At 43.9% G+C, this 19,891-nt stretch overlaps 1 protein-coding gene across 1 annotated transcript in view; it reads right to left on the bottom strand.

The window, feature by feature from the left end:
- The window catches only part of AP1S3 (adaptor related protein complex 1 subunit sigma 3), a 55,567-nt gene extending 36,475 nt beyond the window's left edge, over positions 1-19,092 (bottom strand). The window contains exon 1 of the mRNA XM_089916311.1: positions 18,972-19,092. The gene's annotated coding sequence lies outside the window, so the exon portion shown is untranslated. The remainder of the gene's footprint in view (positions 1-18,971) is intronic.
- Positions 19,093-19,891: the final 799 nt, after the last annotated feature.

The following is a 19,891-nucleotide window of genomic DNA, read 5'->3' as shown; positions in this document are numbered from 1 at the left end:
CTCCAGCCAAGAAAATATGGCTTTGCTGATGTTTGCCTTATGTCAAGAAAGAGACTAATACTTGTAAGAATTTCCTTAATCAGAAATGAAAAAATCGGTAACATAAATTCTTCCCAATGGCAAGATAAGGCCTGAGAACACAAGAAGGTGACATAGGTAGAAAGGGCTTCAAGGATTTGGAGAAGCCCATCTTGTCACCCTGTCATCACCAGCAGCTGCTAACCAACATCATCCCTGAGGGCCCTGGGAAGCCAGGCTGAGGAGTACTGCTTCTTCTCCTCCCTGTGTAGCCCCATCCCTTTGGATGAGTTTTAAATTCTAGGCTAATTAATGGGGATTTAATGCTACATGGAAGGGGGATTTTTTTTTTTTTTTTTTTGGTCATTCCAAAGGCCGCTGGAAGCAATACAGAAGGAAGGACTCTTTCCAATCACTTTTCATTTGAAAGTTGTATGATGTATAAGTTCTCATTTTAAATGACATCTTTTCATTAATGCAGACCTAAATAGGCCCCTACATTTTGATTCTTTGAGGGCAAATCAACTAGAATGCACTAGAATCATGAACTAGAAAACAATGCAGCTAAATTTCCTTGGAAATATTCAACATTTTCTTTTCAATAAATGTTGACAGGCTGGTGAAGTTTTAGGAGAGCTCATTAGGAAGAGCATAACAATTACTCCCACCATTGCTCCCTTACCATCTGTTCTTAATTCCGCAGCCAGACCGACTGTAGGTCAGAGCAGGTCATTCCCCTCCTCAAACCCTTCTCTCCAAGCAAGCGCCAAGTCCTCACCATGACCTACGCGAGGCCTTACTCCACATGCCCCTCTCTACCTCTGAGGCCATCATCTACTCCTGCCCTCTGCTCAATGCTCCCTTCCCTCAAATATCTGCTTGCCTCACCCCCTCACCTCCATTAAGTCTATTAAAAAATCTGCTTCTCAGTAAGGCCTACCCTGAACACTCCGTATAAAATGCGCCACTCTCACGACGCTACCTCAACACTCCTACTACTGAACGCCGCTCCATTACTTTTCACAGTATTTATTTATTTATTTATTTATTTTTTTTTGCGGTACGCGGGCCTCTCACCGTTGTGGCCTCTCCCGTTGCGGAGCACAGGCTCCGGACGCGCAGGCTCAGCGGCCATGGCTCACGGGCCCAGCCGCTCCGCGGCATGTGGGATCTTCCTGGACCGGGGCACGAACCCGCGGCCCCTGCATCGGCAGGCGGACTCCCAACCACTGCGCCACCAGGGAAGCCCCACAGTATTTTTGACCTACTATTTTACTTATTATGTTGCTGTTACTCCGCACCCTACAACGTAAGCTCCAGAGCCAATGATTTTGCCTTTTGTTCATTGTTGTTTCCCACTCTTCCAGAACAGTGACCAGCACATAGTAGGTCCTCAAGAAATACCTTCTGAATGAATGGATGAAGTTCTATGGCAGATCAACTCTTGTGTGAAAATGATAAAACAACGATTTACTTAATAGTAGTTCCATAATACAAAAAAGAAAATATAATGTGTAAAATGTAATTACTTAATTAACTTACAATAGAACTGTGAGAATTCAGAAGATTAATGTTTAGAATATTGATGGGTTTTGAACTATGTCTAAATCCATTGCTGCCTCATATTTTAATGACAGATTTTGCCTGTGGGAGAGGAGATAAATTAATTTTTTCTGGAAATTGTTGATGTACTATCAGCATACAAGTTTGTTTGGTGCCAATCTCTGATGGATAATTCTAGGACAACATACTAAAAGCAACATGAAAACACTATGAATTTTCCTTCCTGTAAATGTCATTGTAAAAAAAAGGATGCAATGATCCATCATGGCAAAGTCAAGAAAAAGTCTCCCTTAGCCCATTTATTGGTAAGACTATCATAAAGTAACTACCATGGGGACTGAACATTTACTTGAACTCAAAACGAAGAAATGAGCATTTAACTTTTCCAACTGGCTACCAAATATCTGTTTTTCCAATACATTCAACATTATCCCCTCCTAGAAAATGAGACAGAGACAATAAACAATCAGAAAACAAATAATGGCCAAAAGAAAAGTCTTGACAACACAAAAGTAGACTAGGCTGTGCATCTGGGATGCACCTAGATTATGAGAATTCCCACGGTACAAAAGCAGAAAACAAGCCTCTAACTAAGGACACCTGAAACTGTAGGTAAGTATGAATTGAAATTTAAGAGTTTTCTTAAAGACATTATTAGAGGTAGCCATTTTATTTTTGTTTTTCTGGAAAAACTTAAGTTTTAATTTCCAAGCCACCAAATTCAGAATGGGGATCCAAGCCTTTGTCATCATCCATCCCCTTCTCTTCTCCTTATGATTTTTCTAGGTGTCCTTCAAGTCACAGAACAGCAGCAATGTCCACCAGCTGCAGAACGCTAGAATGAGCAAATAACTGATTCCATCAGCGCTAGCATCAAGGGCTTCATAACAGTTTTCCCAATAATGCTTCTATCAGTAATACTGAGAACAATGTAATAGAACACCTTCTAAAATCAAGAGGCCTTTACAGCTTTGACCATGGCCCTTCTCAAGTCAGGGCTATTGACTGAGTCCACTAGGCTTCCTATAGTTCATTCAAAATCAATGTTGGAGTTTTTTTGGTTTAGAAATTAGAAAAGAGCTATATGGATCAAAAGCAGAGAGCAAAATCTGTGTGAGCGATTTTTCTATGACTTTCAAAGCCTGTCGTTTAGAATTGATACCTAGAGATGGAGTACAGCATCTCCATGCGGTATGTTCATGGGCCTTCATCTCCTACCTGAGCCCAAGAGCAAGAGAACAAATAGATTAAAATCTTGGGGAGAAGAATAAATAGTACAACAAATAACAGTAATTTATTACCATTATACGTTATTTGGAATATCATTTGCTACCAGTCAGTTTCCATTTCTTAAGTTGGGGCAACTGAGGGACAGAGACGTTAAGTAACTTGTCCAAGGCCACACAGCTATAGTTGATAGAATTGGGCTTGGAAGCCAGGAAGGTTGGCAGCAGATCCCCAACTCTGAATAACTTTTACCAACTATAGCCCTGTTTGGAGGACACAGCCTGGCTAAGCCCACTCTGACACAGCCCCTGCATGCCTCTTGTAAGCCATTTTCCAAAATATGGACACTATGAGTGCTAATGTGTGGGACAGCAAAGACAGACAAATCAGCCTCGGAATCGGAGGTAACCCCACTGAATGAAATTTAGAATCATGCATTACTCAGACCGTCACAGAAAAACCCCAATGGGTCTGAAAGAGGCATTCTTTATGTGGCTATAAGTTTGTATCCCATTACCAGTTCAAGATCCTGGCATACACAATGAATCAATAAAGTCTTATAAATCCTTAAAATATTTTGCAAAAGGCAAAATGGAAGTGCACAGAATTTTATGAACACTGCATATATTATCTTGTTAGGCATAAGGTTTGAAAAGGTGTCACAATACTTATAGCCTTGTTTGGCCACTTCTTTGTTTTGTCACATGTTTAGACTATGGAAGTGGCCTGGGCTTTGTGCCCTCTCTGCCTCCCAGCCTCTAACCCCCTGTGGCTCTCATTGCCAGGAAGACTGCGCTGACCAAGTCAGAGAAAAATCACAGGGAAGAGACCGCGGTGGACACAGCTGGCATTATTGAGCATCCCACCCTCTGTTCTTTGTTTCGTCCATTAACAATGGTAAGCAGCTGTCCTCTGCCTTTCATTTTCTGTTCTGCTCTGTTTAATTCCCAGCCTAGGAGCAGAGACCATGCCCATCAGTACTGAGCTTAACAAAGAGGCAGAAACGACAAAGGGCTGGCCTTTCTGCTTCTCAGACATCACCTAATTCTGAAACTGAATACGCTTGGAAGCTAACATTTAAACCATCCCTGGCCGCCCTCTAGGCCACAATAATCAGGGGCATGTGGCCAAGACAGGTTTTCCAATGACCCTACCAAATAGCACAAATAAAATTCTCACTGATCATGTAAACAGCCACCATTTGCGAATATGTAGTCTCATGTTTCAAATATAGTTGTACTTCAATCAAAACGAGGCTTGTACATTAAACAAAAAAATACTAAGACTGTATAGGAGATTTCAGGCTGACAATAATAACAAAGACCCAATCTTTATTTTAAATGAATGTGATTTCGTTTTTGATTTGGACTTTTGGACTTTTAAGTCATTCTACCAATAGGATAGATAAAGTTAGGAAAACAATACCATTGATTCTGAAAGTAAATATCAACGTTCTATAAACCACATTGGAAAACCTTTGAGAATCTTTTGCTATAAAACTAGGACATTCATTGGTTCTCCTTGGTTGGTAAATTTCAGTTGTGGCCTCCAGTGTAGGACACATTTTCTTTGAGAGGAAGAGTCTGAAGGAACTCATTCTGGAAGAAACCATCCAGGGTTGATTTTGGATGTAATTCAAGGAAAGCAGAGACTGGGTTAAATTCTAGACAGACCCAAGTAATGATTCTTCAGGGTCTGACTCAACTCTCAGATAACAATCACTTTCCCTCCTAAGTTTATGAACTAACTTCAAATTCCTAAGGACTGCGGTAGAAACAAGCCTAAAATGAATATCGCATAGATTTGTGAAACCAACCTAACATGTGAACCTTGTAAGAAAAACTAAGGCAATGGGTCCTAGTTGACTAAAATCTAAAATTTTTTACATTCCACAGCAAATAGTCCAAGTGCATAAACCATTCTTATGTATACATTATTCTGCATTCCATAGAACACAATACTACTAGAATGAACTTTGTCATCAGCTAGGTTAATTGGTTAAATTAGGCATGTAAGTAATATATTCAATGATAAATCTCCATGACAGATAGTAGATGATTATTTTTTCCATCCTCATGCATTTGAAAAAACTACTTCAACTGGTCACTTGTCAAAAGCAGATCAACAGATCAGATGGCCCTTTTTGCACAAAGCCAGGGTTCCAGGCATGAACACGCAGCATTGCTAAAAGAAGCAGGAAATGTAAGTAGTCACAAGCCATCACCATCAAGACAGCCAGCAGCAAGGAACAGACAGTGAGTGTTCATTTGAGGGCATGGATAGATGCACCATAATACCTACATTAATGACTGAGCTGTAAGGCTAGTAAATGGCAGAGAGGGATTCCAACACAGATCTGACTGTAAAGCCTGAGGTCTTCCCATTATCCACACATCAGTCCTTCCCACAATCAAAGGCAGTCTTCAGGGCTTCCCTGGTGGCGCAGTGGTTCAGAGTCCGCCTGCCGATGCAGGGGACACAGGTTCGTGCCCTGGTCCGGAAGCCCGCATGCCGCGGAGCGGCTGGGCCCATGAGGCATGGCTGCGGAGCCTGCGCATCCGGAGCCTGTGCTCCGCAACGGGAGAGGCCACAGCAGTGAGAGGCCCATGTACCGCAAAAAAAAAAAAAAAAAAAAACTACACTGTTCATAGGTGCACAGTGTAGATGGGACTGCTTTACACTACATGAGTCTTTTGAGTCTGTGTTGCATAACACTAGGCTCAACAATACTGCAGACTGTTCACAAATGACTACATGCAATCCCCATAACTTGGCAATTAAAATAAGAGTCCATAGGCAGCGTGATTAGCCCTCTGCAGAAGACATGTTCCAATCAACACAACCACGGTGTGGTCAGAGGACGACATGGCTGGAATGACAACCAGAAAGTGGCTCCAGGATCTACTCTACAGGAGCCTGTCTGAAGAAAGCTGTGTTAACAGCAGTGGTCTGCTTAGAGTCCTTGATAAAGAAGACAGTTTGGAAGAATTTGTGAACACATCTCCAGGGGCAAAGGTGCCCCCATCTGGCCTCTGTGATTATCTGCGGTTGACTTCTTTACCTCAAGTGGAGACAGATGCAACAGCTATGAGTTATATGACACTAGAGACATTGTCACCGGCCCACCAACTCTCACTACTCCGGTCCTAAGCCCCCCAAAACTCTTCTGGTCATCATCTAACTGCTCAGGGGGCCTTTCCTCCAGGAAGATGCAAATCTGCTGACCGACTAAAATGAACGCAGCGTTCCACACGACAATGATATTAATCAGTAGAAATGGCCCACTGCATGGCAGGCACAATGTTGGGTATGTTTATATGCATTATATTGCTTAAGCCACATATCGAGGCAATGTACCAACATTAAAGACAATAATAATAAATTAAGTTTCTGACACTTAAAAGACTTTCCCGGAGTCATCAAGCTACAGATTGCAGGGCTAAGTACTGAATTCAGGTAGCATTCTATAGTTTTACAAGAAATGTCCAAGGTCTAAGGATAATCTGGAAGAGAAAGGTAGACTTGTTGGTAGACTTCCTAAAAGTATATTTTGGATTTATAAGCATTGCTCTAAGGACAAAGTGCAGAAATTTTAGCAGATTTCCGAAAGGATTCTTATCCCAGAAAACTTTAAGAATCACCAGCTGCTTTGAAGAGGACGTTATTTAAGAGACATGGGGACATATGTATATGTATAACTGATTCACTTTGTTATAAAGCAGAAACTAACACACCATTGTAAAGCAATTATACTCCAGTAAAGATGTAAAAAAAAAAAGATAAAGGATATTAAAAAAAATAGTCACAGATTTAAGCCTCAGTCGTGGAGAAATAGTTTACATATATTTTAATTGCCAACAAAGTAATTTCAGGGCAGTTACATGATAGTGAGTCTGGCCTTCTGCTCAAATCTCATTAGATAACCCCTTTCTGGGCCCTCTCTATTCTTATAGCGTGATGAGACTAAGGCTGGGCAGTAAATAAACGCGCACCGGCTAGAGTGCACCCGTTCTCTACCTGGCAGTCTCCGGCTCCCTACACAGCTCAGGGAACACCAGACAACACCCAGCACTGGCCTGGCCCATCTTGGGTTCATGGCAATCAGCCATGTGCAGGCTGAAGATGGTTGACATCTTCAAGTCTGAAAACTTGTTTCTTTTTTCATTAGACCTGACAAATAGTATGACTTTTTTAAGGGGAGGATGTGACACATATTTTGGGGTCACTTTTGTGGGAAATAATCATTCTTTACGTCATCCAGCAGAGAAAAAACAGGCAATGAAAGAAAAGCACACTCTATTTTTCTCAATTCTTTCCCTTGCCTAACATTTTAAATGCTTATTTAAAATTCAGAAATCTAACCTAATTTTAGCAATGTATAACTACAATATAAACTGTAAAGTCATCAGCACCCATAAATAAATATGGCAGTTGGCAGTAAAACTGATGTTTAATTATAAATCTTTCAAGGATGTTACCAAAAAAATACCACTCCAAGATGCTTTGGTCTATTATATCTCAATAAAACTGGGAAGAAAAAAGAAGCTTTGGAAAGAAAAGTTCTATTCTGGTTGTGATTATTTCACAGTTAATTAAAAAAGGATTTGTGCCCTTTTTTTTGGGGGGGGGGTCACTTTTTCAAGGTCCAAAATTTTTAGCTTCCATGTCTAAGACTGTGGTACAGAATATAATTCTAAATTGGAAGTATATTATGGAAGCATTCATGTTGTAAATATTTGCTAAAAACATAATGATTATTACAGTTAGTTATCTTAAATATTCTGTTCTTGAACTCTTACTGATAAAACACAATTGTCCTCACTGGTTATAAAAAGCAGCTCAGAAAAATGAGATTTAAAACTGACTTTGTTTAAAAGTCTTGACATAATTCTTTTTAGAAAGATTTAGTGGGGTCTTTAAAATATCAATGTTTTGATCCCAAAACTGACTTATGTGCAGCAGAGATGGCGCTAACGCAAATTTTATTGGCATAACGTTTGCTAAACAGTTGCTCCAAAAATTACATTCTATCATGATTTAAAAGGCATTTTTGACATTGATTTTACTAATAAATATGGATCAACATCAGTTAATCAGACAAGCCCATTATTACAAAGCAAGTCACTTTACAAAGGTTTTTTCTCAGACCAAAGGTTATTTGTCTTACAATTGACACAGGATAAGTCTTTTACCAAATGCTTTACACAGGAGCAAGAGTTGAAGTTTTCACATTGGTCCATTACGTTTTAAAATATTTTATTCTTCAATAAGTTTAATGGTTTGAATTTTAACAAGCAATGACATATAGCTGCTCAATAAATAAATATATTTGGCCTGAATTTCCTTAAAAAATGACTATGGGTGTTAACTGGACTTATTGCAGTGATCATTTCACAATATATACATATACTGAATCATTATATTAGTTACACCTGAAACTAATATAATGTTATATGTCAGTTATATCTCAAAAAAAACTTTTTTTATAGCAATTTGGCGTTGCCCCAACACCCAAGCTCATGATCAGGAGGTTCACCTCAATAAAGAGGAAATAAAAAAGAAAAAATTATGAAAGGTTCAAGTTTTTCTGAGATATGGGTATGGTTGTTCAACTTACCTACTATAAAAGAAAACGAACATAAAACTTTAAAGTTCACTTTAAAATCTTTCTGAACAGAAAACAAAAAAGCCAGACCTTCCTGAACTGTCCTCCCAACAAATGACAGGGAGAAAATCTCCTCTGTCATTCAACAGCCTCCACCAATGACTCCACTTTTTCTCGGGAACTAGGTTTCTGCGTGTGTATGTTTCCCAAACTGATTCCCAGATGCAGCCACGCCAATCTGCTTGCAGGCCCTGAAACGCCTTGTTAGAGCGCATCTCACACCCCATTCCTAATCCCTCTCCCATGCCCAAAATATACTCCTCACCCAACCAAGTCTATAACATCCTTTCAGAATCTCTCATAAAATTTACACATCCCCATGTACCCTATCCCATCCCAGCTACATCTCTATTTTCGACATTCTTGAAAGAAACGTGCAAGTTGTACTGTTTATGTTTTCCCTCCCTGTGGGATAAGAAGCATACTCATTTCTGTCTCCTTTATATCTCTTAATAATCTCCAATTCCGGGTACAGACCACACAGTGGGTATTCAGTAAATGTGTACCTATAGCAAAATAATAATGCTGTGCTTCTTTCACACCTGACTTGATTGAAGCCAAAAGTGCACTTAAACCTGTGCCTAAACACACACACAAATAGATGTGTGAGCAATGCAATGATTCGATGTAAAGTTACATGAGCTTTGTTGGTATGGCCTTCCTGGTACGTGACAACCCCACCTGCAAGCTGCACTTCCGAGGAGCCCAGCTCCTGATCAACAGCAACACAAGGACATATGGCTCAACAGTTCAGCATCAGGCTTGCCCTGCTTCTGGATCTGACACATGCAGAAAATAAGGTACATTGGGTTTGGAGAGGCATATGACTTTCTTGTAGCTGATTACAAACTGTGAGAGCCAGAAAGGATTTTTAAGATTCTCTCTCACCTCAAGTGACAGCTGAGGACTGGCCCCGGGAAGTTAGGTAACGTGGTAAATAAAGGTCATGGTTACTGGCATAGCTGGGTACAGGACCCAGATCCCCTTATCTTCCAGTCTAGCAATCCTTCCAAGCATCATGCTCCTCTTTCTAGTGATGTCTGTCTTCGGCTGCTATTAAAATAAGTTTTCCTTTTCAAAACATTCATTAGAGTGATGGAGGAAGGTAACAGCAATTGTTTCTTAGAGATACACAAGGAAACTAGCCCACTCAGAGACAAAACACACGCACACATCCCTAAACACACCTGCAACTTCAGTAACATTGTTTCTTGGCTGCTAAGAAGGCAACCCATCTCCAAAACTATGCAGCTGAGTGAAGTGAGGCTCCTCCGGACTCTGGACAAGCCTCAAGCTACTTTTGACCCATTTCCCCAAATGCTTAAGTAAGATATTAATTTTTTTTAACTCTAAAATTAAAAGTTTGTCCTTTTTCGTTATCTGTAAAGTCAGTGAGAAATGTCATTCCTGATAATACTGGATAAAGAATTTCTTAGTGGGGTTGACTGGAGGGCAGAGTTAGAGATAGGGGAATCAATAAGAAACCAGTTTGGACTTCCCTGATGGCACAGTGCTTAAGAATCCACCTTCCAATACAGGGGACACGGGTTTGATCCCCCGTCTGTGCGCCACACTACTGAGCCCACATGCCACAACTACTGAAGCCCGTGCGCCTAGAGCCCGTGCTCTGCAACAAGAGAAGCCACCGCATTGAGAAGCCCGCGCACCGCAATGAGAAGCCCGCGCACCGCAATGAAGAGTAGCCCCCCCACCCGCTTGCCACAACAAGAGAAATTGCCGCAACTGTGCAGCAGTGAAGACCCAACACAGCCAAAAATATAAATAAATAAATAAATAAATAAATGAAATAAAACTAATTAAGGAAAAAGGTACATCTTAAAAAAAAAAAAAGAAAGAAACCAGTTTGTCATGGTAGACCTTCAGCAGGCCCTCCTTCAGGACTTACATTTTCTTAATACCACCTTTCCGTGTTGTCTACTTATTAACCCCTTCCCACTCACATACATACCAGACACACACACCCTTTTCTGAAAAGCTGGAGGCAGGGTCACCTGCTCTTCTGGGGCTCAGCCCCACGACTGTCTCTCGCATGAGCCCCTCCCATGTCCTCCTGCATGGAATTCTTGCAGCAATTATGTAATCTGAACGACATACTTCACAGCTTAATTATCTACTCCCATACTCATCTAGGTTTGCTATGCGTGTGAGAAATTTCTTCCCAACAACACAAGTTTCTTGTAATCAAGAAACAGATCTCATACTTGTGGGGTTTTCTTTTCTAATAACCTCCTTGGTTAAGAACACAAGGATTAACAAATGAAGAAGAAAAAAAAAACCCTGAAAAGTGATTCATGTACTATTTCTCCATTTATCATTTCATCTGGACAAGGTAATCAACTTAGGGTATATCAACAATAGCTGTTGGTGGTTTAATTTTGTCGTATAGTCAATATGTCCCTAATTATGTTTTCTCCTGGAGTCTTTTGAGAGGCAGACTGACCTTTGGTTCTGTTTCAAATCATTCGAGGAGGAAAAGGTCCTAGAAATAGGGAGCAGAAACTCCAAGCAATTTTCAATTCGCCTTTGAAGTCGAATGATACCTTAATAACTTGGGACCCCATTCATATTTCATAGTGATGCTTATTTGATCTTTCTTAATGTGAATTTTTTTGTGGCCAGGAACAACTTGCTCTGATTACTATGCTAAACTCAGTGCCCTGCATCGTAATGATCACTTAAACGTTTATTAAGAACCTTCTTTTTTCTTCCTATTGCAGCCTATACTCCACACTCATTAAAAATCTGTCCCTAGGGCCTTTATACCTTGACAACCATGCCAATGGTTGTGCACAAAATTTAAGAGGTGGGAGATTGCCCATCCATCACACTCTTTGAAAATTCAGGTTCAATCTGACAGACAGACCTGCCTTGTTATATAGTCAAGCCTCCTCTTTTCCCCGTATTTTTTACAAAGATTGTCAACGTAGACTAGATTTTCTGAATTCTTAAAGTATCCAAATCGTGAGGCCAAACAGACTTAGAAAGGTAGGACTCATACACAGGACACTTTGAATTGAGAACCTGACTTCTCACAAAGAAACTGGAGGCAAGCAGTTGTTTCAGAAATAAAAGGAAAACGTTCTATACACACTCTGAGTTTAGAATCACATTTTTTTAAATGTGATATTACAATAACCCTTATCTTCTCCCACCTCCCCAGTATCTGCAGTCTGTGATATTTTGTTTCTTTGTTTCATCCGTTCAAATAAATTTCTCATTAAAAAAAGAAAAAAACTTAAGAACTATTTTTAAGTTTTTCATTAGCTTTTTCCTATCTCCCTTAAAAATGTCCTGGCTAACATTTATGGAATGTATGCCAGGTGCCAGCCCCCGAGCTAAGGGTTGAACTGGATTGGCTCATTCAATCTTCAGGGAAATTTAGGAAGCGGGCCTGGTTACGAGAGCAAAGAGCAGAGCCTCCCAGATCACAGAGCCTGCACCCAGGAGCCCAGGACCCTCTGCCTCACCACCACGTCACACCTGTATCCCACATCTGCCTTTAGAAATGAGCACAGGCAGGCTTCCTGAAACGCTGTAGGCATGTCACCTCCACAGGCAACATGTATCTCAACATTTACACAACAGAGATGTCTCCTCCAACAGCACTTCTGCCTCCCGAGGAAGTTCTGACACTTAAAAGAAACAGTCATCTTTTTCAGGCCTCTTGTAGCCTCACCTGCATAATGAAAAGTTGCTGCCCTGATTTTTTTTTTCAGGGAAGCCAAGAGAAGCTGGAGGTGGGCAGCAGACACTGAAACTGGGGGCTGAGCTGAACTATTCAGTCAATCTGAATCTGGTACCGGGCTTGACTGGTCCTCCCTGACTCTTTCAGGGACAGGACTTCTCAATCTTGCTAGAATGTTCTGCTGTCTACTGAACACAGTGAGGCCAATTCTAGTTCATCTGACAAGGACCTCTGTGCTTTCATGCTTCCGTCCTGTGAAATGACTAGCAATATTATTTTACCTTTTTACCAAAAGTTTTCAGAGTCGCTGAAGTGAGAAAGATGGATCACATTTTTTTCCCCCTCAGCTAGTCTCGACTCTCATTCAAAAGCAAGGTACAGGGCTTTCCTGGTGGCACAGTGGTTGAGAGCCCGCCTGCCAATGCAGGGGACACGGGTTCGAGCCCTGGTCCGGGAAGATCCCACATGCCGCGGAGCGGCTGGGCCCGTGCGCCACAACTACTGAGCCTGCGCTCTGGAGCCTGCAAGCCGCAACTACTGAGCCCACGTGCTACAACTGCTGAAGCCCGCACGCCTAGAGCCCGTGCTCCGCAACGAGAAGCCACCGCAATGAGAAGCCCGCGCACGGTGATGAAGAGTAGCCCCCACTCACCGCGACTAGAGAAAGCCCGTGCACAGCAATGAAGACCCAGTGCAGCCAAAAATAAATAAAACAAATAAATTTACTTTTTTAAAAAAGCAAGGTACAAACAGGAGTCCTGGAAGCCTGACCAAGAGCCCAAGTTAAAGAGAATAGAAGAGAGAAAGTGTCTGTGTGTGTACATGTATGTATGTGCACATGTATGTGTGTGTACATGCATGTGTGTGTCTGTGTGTGTGTGTGTGGACGTATTGTAAGGAAACTTCTGTTTCCATCCCAATTCCAGACACATCCAGGCTTAAGAAGTTACAAAACATAGGGAAAAACAAAGCAGAGTTTTGCTGGAGAAGTAATATAAATGGGAACATTTTTTAAGTCATTTTTCATATAATTTAAAAGGTGCTATGTTCAAATACAAAAAAAAACTGAGATGTCTAATAGAACACACAATAAAAAGTGACTCTTTTTACAACACCAGATGCTTAGAGCCCTTCCCAGAAACAATCACTGTCTCTAGCATACCCTTCTACAAGTTTTCTGTTTATTTGCAGGTTTATCTGTGTCATCATTTTACACAAATTTGTCTAAGCTGACAAATTATACCACACCTGACAATCAGGGCAGACCCAGGAAGAGCTGGGGAAGCCACGGCATCCCGTGCCCAGGGCTCCATTGGGACGTGGACAGAGGCAATGGAGCAGCAGAAGCACTGACCTAAGGATCTAACCTACAGCAAACGCGGGGAGCGGATACGGCTGAGAACTCCCCATCCAGTCAGAACTGGTTCAGGAAATGACCAAGTACAGTCCAAGCCAGCCGGACGAACGGCCCACGACCTCAGGACAAGAAGGGAAGGGGTGGCAGGGCCTGACGTAGCCACCAGGATCGGCACTGCTTGGGTCCCCGTGCCACCTGCCTGGGAATCATCTACAACTTCCACGAAGTAAGAATGAGATGATGACTAACCACTACTTTATAGTATAATCCTCTTCTGTATGCTTGATACAAAATACATATTAAGAAAGTTTAGAGAACTTCCCGCCAAGAACGGGGCTCCGGGAGAGCAGGAGAGCTTCTGGCTTCTTCAGTACAACCTCTGGGGCCTAGATCCAGGGCTGGCTTTTGTGGACACCAGAGCCCTGGGTTCACAAAGAGAGCACCCCTGATTTAATGCCCTGCTGCCATTGTCTTGAAATTCCCAATAAATTCTGAACGAGGGATCCTACATTTTCATTTTGCACTGGGCACCACAAATGATATAGCCAGTCCTGCCTGGAACACTGCTTGTCATAGGGCAGGTGTCCAATTTATTTGTCAAATGTACACATGAGTGAATTAATGGAAGTTGCCTGAAAACATGGGTCTACAGAACAAACTCAGCCTCCAGGCCAATTCTGGCCCTCCACCTGTTTTGGTAAATAAAGTTTTATTAAAACACAGTCACAGCCATTTGCATCTTGTCCATGGCTGCTTTCACTCTACAGCAGAGGGGTTGAGTAATAGTGACAGAGACTGTAAGGCCCAGAAAGCCTAAAATATTTACAGTCCGGCCCTTTACAGAAAAATGTTTTGGACACCTGCCTTAGAACACTGTCTCAAATTTCTCTTCCCAAATAATTAGAACTGCAGAAAAGGCAGGTAGACTTGTGAGACCTGGAGGGTCAGCCTTAAGCAACTAGCCATAAACGAACTATATCTTAGGTGTTTATCTTTAAAGTTTATGGGAGGTTTGCCTCTTGGACCCAAATACATTGATGTTTTAATGCAAAAAAAAAAAAATTTTTTTTTTAGTCTATAATGAGCTGGATGAGTCGTTTTTACCCCTGAAGGTCCCCCCTCGACAAGGGCGAGTATACAAAGGGCAGAAGCACCACAGTTTGTACTGTGGCCTTAGTTCCTCCTCTTAATAGACCCAGAGTAGAAGGAAGGCTCCTGTAGCATTTAAGTGGCCACTGAACCTTGCCACACACCCATCGTTTCTTACCGGCCCAGAAGCCCTGCTACAGAAGATCCAACAAGGACATTAAAACTGGAATCCTGCATGCCTATGTTCTTGACTGATCTTACCGGCCCAGAAGCCCTGCTACAGAAGATCCAACAAGGACATTAAAACTGGAATCCTGCATGCCTATGTTCTTGACTGAATGTAATATAGGCCTACGCCCCATCGCACTGAGGGACTAACAAGTGGTTATATTATTTTTCCCCAGGCAGTTTTCAGAAACTATTTAGAGAGAGCTATTTCAGAACCCAGCTGTACCTGTTGGGAAGTGTTCAGACTTGGGACTTTGTGGGAGATTTTTTGAAGGCCAGCTTCCTCATAATGGTCAGTGGCATTTCATTTCTAAATGAAACAGTGTGCAGTACCCCCTTTCCACTGTAAAAATTCTTAATTTAACCCACGTTAGCAGCCATGCAAGAAGTACATTTTCTCTTGCTAGTCAGAGTGCTGGAGAGACAGTTTAGTACAACCCTGAGAGGATTTCAGGGGTGTTTGCCTCTGATCTCTGCATACATTCTTTTACATCACAGGATCTGGAAAGGGAGCTTCTCCTGGGTAAAGAGCTAGAAAACAATGAATTCCAGCAGAGAAAAACAAGATACGTGAGAAAGGGAGGCTATAAGAGAGGCAAGGGGACTTTCCCTGGTGGCGCAGTGGATAAGACTCCACGCTCCCGATGCAGAGGGCCCAGGTTCAATCCCTGGCCAGGAAACTAGATCCCACATGCATGCCACAACTAAGAGTTCGCATACCACAACCAAGGAACCCACGTGCTGCAACTAAGGAGCCCGTGAGCTGCAACTAAGGAGCCCACGTGCCGCAACTAAGACCCGGTGCAAACAAATAAATAAATAATTTAAATAAAATGGTGTAGCTGCTGTGGAAAACATTAAAAAAAAAGAGAGAGAGAGAGGCAAGGACAGGCCCCAGGAAAGAAGGAACACCAGTGAAATCTCAGCTCACTCGGAGAATCTCTGTATAGTAACAAGAAAATAAAATTGAAAGAATGATTCATAGAGATGTCAAGGAATGCTAATCTTTGGGGACTCATACAGGAACTTTCTTTATTTGTGTTAGGGGAAGGGGTGACTTTATCCATTATGTCTTCATCCGTAATAAAATAATTCATGGGACCCAAAAGGACAGACATTGGAAACAGTGGGGCAAATACACAATCTGCTGACCATTTCCTGCCAGCTGTTGTCAATAAAATACCACACAAAAATTGTAAGCTGCTGACAGTATTTGTCACAGAAACCAGTAATGGGAACTCAGAAGTAACAACCCTGGGGAGGGGTAAACACAAGTCTCACTGGTGCTGTTGGGAGGCCTGTGGGAAGGGTCTGTTGTGGGTGAACCCTCTTGGGAGAACTGAACACCGCACAGGGTCTCTTCCCAACCCCTCAACCCCACAGTAAGTGCTGGCCAGCAGCCCAGACCACGTCTCAGTGGAGGACGGCGCTCGCTACTGCTGACATAATAGGCTTCCTCACTCAAGCTGGAATTTAAACCCCCAAAACAACAATACACACTAATCACAATTTACTTAAGCGTCAGACAATCAAACTGATATACTGGGTGCTGGAGAGGGGTTCCCAGCAGGATCTCCAGGCTCAGAGTTAGATATCTCCACCCTCACCCTCTCGGCTTCTCACTGTTCCTATTTCTCTGTAATACAGTGAGATTATGATGAACATGGGAAACTTGGAATTACCCTATTTAGGAAAAGGAAGCATTCATGCTGTTTCTAACATAAAATCAGATAAAGAAATAACTTCACAGTTCAGCTTGGGAAGGTGAATTTACTGTATGGTATTGTAAATTTAAATAGAGAAACATTTCAGATACTTGTTGATTCACTTAAAAATTATAATCAACCTATTACACATGATCAGAAACAACTCTTTGATGAACAGTAACAATATTTTCCAAAGCAAAAAAAAAAAATATTAGTGAGAAGAGTGGCACTGTTTTGCTTTTTGGCAAATTTCCTTAATGTCTGGCTCAATAGAAGACAGCTGGACACTGCTACCACTTTTGCATTCACTCTGTTGCACTCTCGCAGGTCACGTTAGCCTTGAGAAAACTTCATGTACAGTCATGTAGGAATGAACGTGTAAAGGGCAAATAATATCTCTATGCTATTATGAAAATCGTTTTGGCCTTGTGGACCTCTAAAAAGTCTTGGGGGGCTTCCCTGGTGGCGCAGTGGTTGAGAGTCTGCCTGCCGATGCAGGGGACACGGGTTCGTGCCCCAGTCTGGGAGGATCCCACATGCCACGGAGCGGCTGGGCCCACGAGCCATGGCCGCTGAGCCTGCGTGTCCGGAGCCTGTGCTCCACAACGGGAGAGGCCACAGCAGTGAGAGGCCCACATACCAAAAAAAAAAAAAAAAGTCTTGGGGACTCCTAAGTGTACCCAGCCCACACTTTGAGAACCACTGCCTTATGAGTTGGGAACAGTTATTATCTCCATTTTACAAATGAGCAAACTGGCATAGAGAGGTCAAGTCATGGTCCAAGGACACATTGCTGGGACAGGTCAGAGCAGATAAAATACAAAGAGCATGATACCCTCATTAGGTTGTTTGTTGCAAGAACTGACTGAGATCATGAAGGTAAAGCGTTGAGCATCCTCCTATCACAGGCACTCAATAACATCAATATTTCCCATTGGGCTAGATCTAGTAGAAAAGCCAGGGAAACTGCACATTTCTGATCAACTCATCATTTGACACCAGCAAGAAAACATAAAATTCCACTGCAGGCGTTGTCCAGAGCATGGACCCTACACAAGCTCTCGGAATGGAAGATTTTTGCTACTCAGAAACTCCAGGGCCTTACTCCACCCTCCATTAGGCAAAAAATGTGGCGGGCTGCACACATGTCACCTTCTTCCTTGGGAAACCTGAGCAAGACAGGAGAGCTGCTCCATTATTTACAGCCTCCTTTTTTCATCATGCTATATTTACAAGGAACCCTCAACAAACAACAATGGCGCCTCCAGTCTGTGCAGCCAAACCTCTCCTTGTAAAGCATCTGTGGTCTTCCCATCCAGGGGCTCGGCACTCCACTTCTCTCCTTGTCCATCAACTTTCGTAACCCACGTGGGCCTCCTCCTCCTGCCTGTGGAGGGTACTCAAGCCCAGAGTGCAGGTCACTTCTGTTCCTCCTCCGATTGGGAAGTGAGCTCAGCTGGGGAAGTGGAACTCGTGCAGTTCAGGCCACCGCACTCTCAAAACACTACCCTAAACAGAAGGCAAGAACAAGAGGTGCCTGAAGCTATTGCTTCCATCCAAGTGCAGGCAACCAGGATCTCTCACCTGGAGTACTGCAAACTGGTCTCCCTGTCTCCACTTCCACACCTCCTCACACACGTACCCCAGGCTGCTCTCCACCAACAGCCAAAGCGATCTTTTAAAAGTATAGAAGGGATAAAGTCAGTTCTCACGCTTAAACCGCTCCCAAGGCTCCCCCACTCAGTGGAAATAAAATCCAAACTCCTTAACTTGGTTTATTAGGACCTGCCTCGTCTGGCCCCTGCCTACCTTTCTCGCTACAAGCAAGGGTTCCTTCTCTCTGGCCTTTGCTCTCTCTGCTCCCACTACCTGCAGAGCTCCCCTAGGACTTCCAACAGCTCAGAGGTCACCTCCTCAAGGAGGCCTTCACTGCCTGCCCGCTCTGCAGCTGCCGCCTCTCCATCCCTCCATCCGGTTGTACTTGAGACTTTAGAGCACTTACTCTCAAGTTATCTTCATTTTACTGGTATATTACTCATCTCCCTCCTTCCACATCGTCCTCCTAGAAGGTAAGCCGCCAATAGCAAGGACTCCACCTGGTCCCCGCGACATCTCCAACCGCCTGGCACCGCGCCTGGCACAGACTAAGCGCTCAGCAAACGGTGTAATGAATGAAGCGGCAGTGCCCGAGAGTCCCAAGCTGGCGTCCCTAGCGCCCCGGGCGCATCCGCACCGTCCGGGCGCCGGGACTACAGGCGCGGGCGGGCCGGGGGGCTGGGGGACCGGCGGGGCGGGACGGGGCTGCTCGCCCACCCGGCCGCGCGCCCGGCTCGGCGCAGCAGGTGCCTCCCGGGAGCGCGCACACACACGTCCGCCCTGGTCCGCGCCGCCGCCCCGCTCTCCAGCACTAACCATGGTGGCCGGGCCGCCGCCGCTGTCCCCGCGGGCGAGAGACGAGCGCGGTGGACTCGAGGGCGAGAGGCGAGCGAAGGAGCCGGTGCGGCTGACAGGTGAGGTACCCGCCTCAGACCATGGCTGCTTCCCACAATGCCCTCGAAGCGAAAGTTTGCAGACTCCTCCCCGCGCCTCTGCCCTCCCTCCCCTCCAGCTCCTACCAGCTCCCTCCCTGCCCCCTCCTCCCGCTCCTCCCTCCTCCCCCCTCCTCCCCCTCCTCCCTCCTCCTCCCGCCCCGCCCCACCCCGCCCCGCCGCAGCTGGCCCCGCCCCGTGCCGCGTGGGTTGCCCTAGGTGCGAATACACCTGGGCGCGCGCCTCCGCCTCCAGCCTCTTAGGCCCAGGCGCCGGGAACCAGAGCCCGCGGGATCCGCACTGAGCAGCCCCACGCGGTGAGCGCCGAGGGGGCTGCTTTCCTGACTCTGCGAGCGAGTGTGTCATTCATTCATCCCACAAACGTTGATCAGACCTGGCTAAGAGATCTCCCGAGACACTTGCGGGAAGTGTCACTGGTTGTCTTGTCCTAAACCGTGTAAGGAGGGGAGCGTTTGGCAGATCTGGAACTCTGCTGGCAAGAAGCGAGTTCTTGCCTCGGATTTCTTTCTTTTCATATATATATACATATACACACATATTCATGCATTATATATATGTGTGTATATATATATATATATATATATATATATCTGCAATCCAAGGGCATAGGTCATTTTAAACTGGCCCGGTTTTAAGACGTCTCTCCTAAGACTGGCGTGGAGCCTCTAATCTCTCTCCTTCTCCCCTTGGTTTTTCTTAAGTCTGGAGTTTCCACCTGGGCCGTTAGGAGTCTCCAAACCCCCAAGTTGTAAGCAGGGTTATGAGTGCATTTTTATGTTCGTT

The sequence above is a fragment of the Delphinapterus leucas genome, chromosome 8 (assembly GCF_059928025.1).
Source record: "Delphinapterus leucas isolate spDelLeu-1000000601 "Yukka" chromosome 8, BTC_Dleu_Yukka2, whole genome shotgun sequence".
In the NCBI taxonomy this organism is placed as follows: domain Eukaryota; kingdom Metazoa; phylum Chordata; class Mammalia; order Artiodactyla; family Monodontidae; genus Delphinapterus; species Delphinapterus leucas.
The sequence above is the reverse complement of the archived record's forward strand: the minus strand, read 5'-3'. Positions and strand labels throughout refer to the sequence as shown.